Source organism: Myodes glareolus, chromosome 12, assembly GCF_982192425.1.
Source record: "Myodes glareolus chromosome 12, mMyoGla1.1, whole genome shotgun sequence".
NCBI lineage: Eukaryota > Metazoa > Chordata > Mammalia > Rodentia > Cricetidae > Myodes > Myodes glareolus.
In genome coordinates, this window is record NC_142037.1 from 15,661,572 (window position 1) to 15,663,202 (window position 1,631).

The window sequence follows — 1,631 nt, forward strand, 5'->3', positions numbered from 1 at the left end:
ATTTATGGCACAGCACATTTACAATGAGAACATGGCTGCAGCCACAATTCCACTACAGTATGTTCAATAAGAATGCTGTATTAATGGTTTGAGCCTCATATAGTAGATTACCATGAGTGCTGCAATACAGTTGTTAAGCCCCCATTGTAAATGCACGATTAATGCTGAGTGTTAGCCATAAGAGCACCACAGTACACATTGGGATGTATGTATGTTACTGTCAAAGTACATGCACCATGAGTGGTTGGAAATGTGTCAGCCTCCAACAGTACATTCACATTGAATGTCAGGATACAAGCATGACGATGCTGGTGCGGGAGAATTATCTCTATTCTGTCAATCATGTTTTAAATGAATGCTGATTAGCCAGACAGGAAGTATAGGTGGGTCAACCATACAGGAAGTAGAGGCGGGGCGATGAGAACAGGAGTATTCTGGGAAGCAGGAAGCTCCACTTGCAGTCCTGCCCAGACCACAGAAGAAGCAGGGTGTAATCTGCCTGGCAGAGAAAGGTACTGAGCAATGTGGCTAACGTAGATAAGAACAATGGGTTAATATAAGCTACAAGAGTTAACAAGAAGCTTAAACTAATAGACCAATCAGTTTTATAGCTTGTGGACATCTCTGTGTGATTTTCTCTGGGACTTGCCGTCTGTGGGGTATTGCGTGGGATAGAAACCCCAACAGCCTGGCCCTCATGTTATACATGAGTCCACAATAGTGCTTGCACTGTGAAGGCTTGGATATAGGCATGAGAATCTTGCTGTGCACACATGATTAGTGCTCAGTTACTTGTTTGAGTCTCACACATTTTATTCACAAGGAGTACTGGTTTATAAGCCTGGGCCTCCCTGTAGTGTGCTAGGATCATGGTTGTATCTAGCACTCATGGCTCATGTACTGCTGGAAGCTCTTACTTAAAACCCAGAATTCATTGTTCATGAATTATTGTGGGCTTAGGGATGGAAACCAGCACTAATTATGAATGTACTGTGGCAGACTTAGATGTGTCTCACGGTAATCATAACGCATGTACTGTGGGAGGATTATGTCTAAACTCCAGCAATAATGTGAATGCATTGAGTGAGACTGAAGAACTAATGGTTTCTGTGTGGATGGAGACTCACATAGCTCACCTATCACTCATGGGGCAGGTACTGTCAGAGATTCATGTCTATATCCTACCACTCATTGTGAACACACTGCCGCAAATGAAAACCAGTAACCCAGCACTTCTGCTGCATGCACTGCAGGAGGCTGACACAACTGCAGCAGCACTCATGGTGTGTATCTTGTGTGAGACTGACACTTGTATACCAGCAAGCACGGCATGTGCACTGCAAGATGCCTGTAACCATTTGAAAGAACCAGCTTCCAGGCTGCTGACAGCACTGAAGGGGAAGTCCACTATGTAGCACAAACTGAAACTTCTTTATCTGAGGGGCTTAGGAAATGTACACTCAGACTTATTCTGATAGATTCCTTCTGTATTCTCTCATGGTGCTTTCAGGGTGCTCCTTTGCTACCCTCCTCTATCTTTACTCTTGGTGTTTCACTCCTAATTCTCTCATGCATGACGTTATTCTTCTAGCCCATTGTAACACCTTCTCTAATTTTGTTTTCCTCTAATG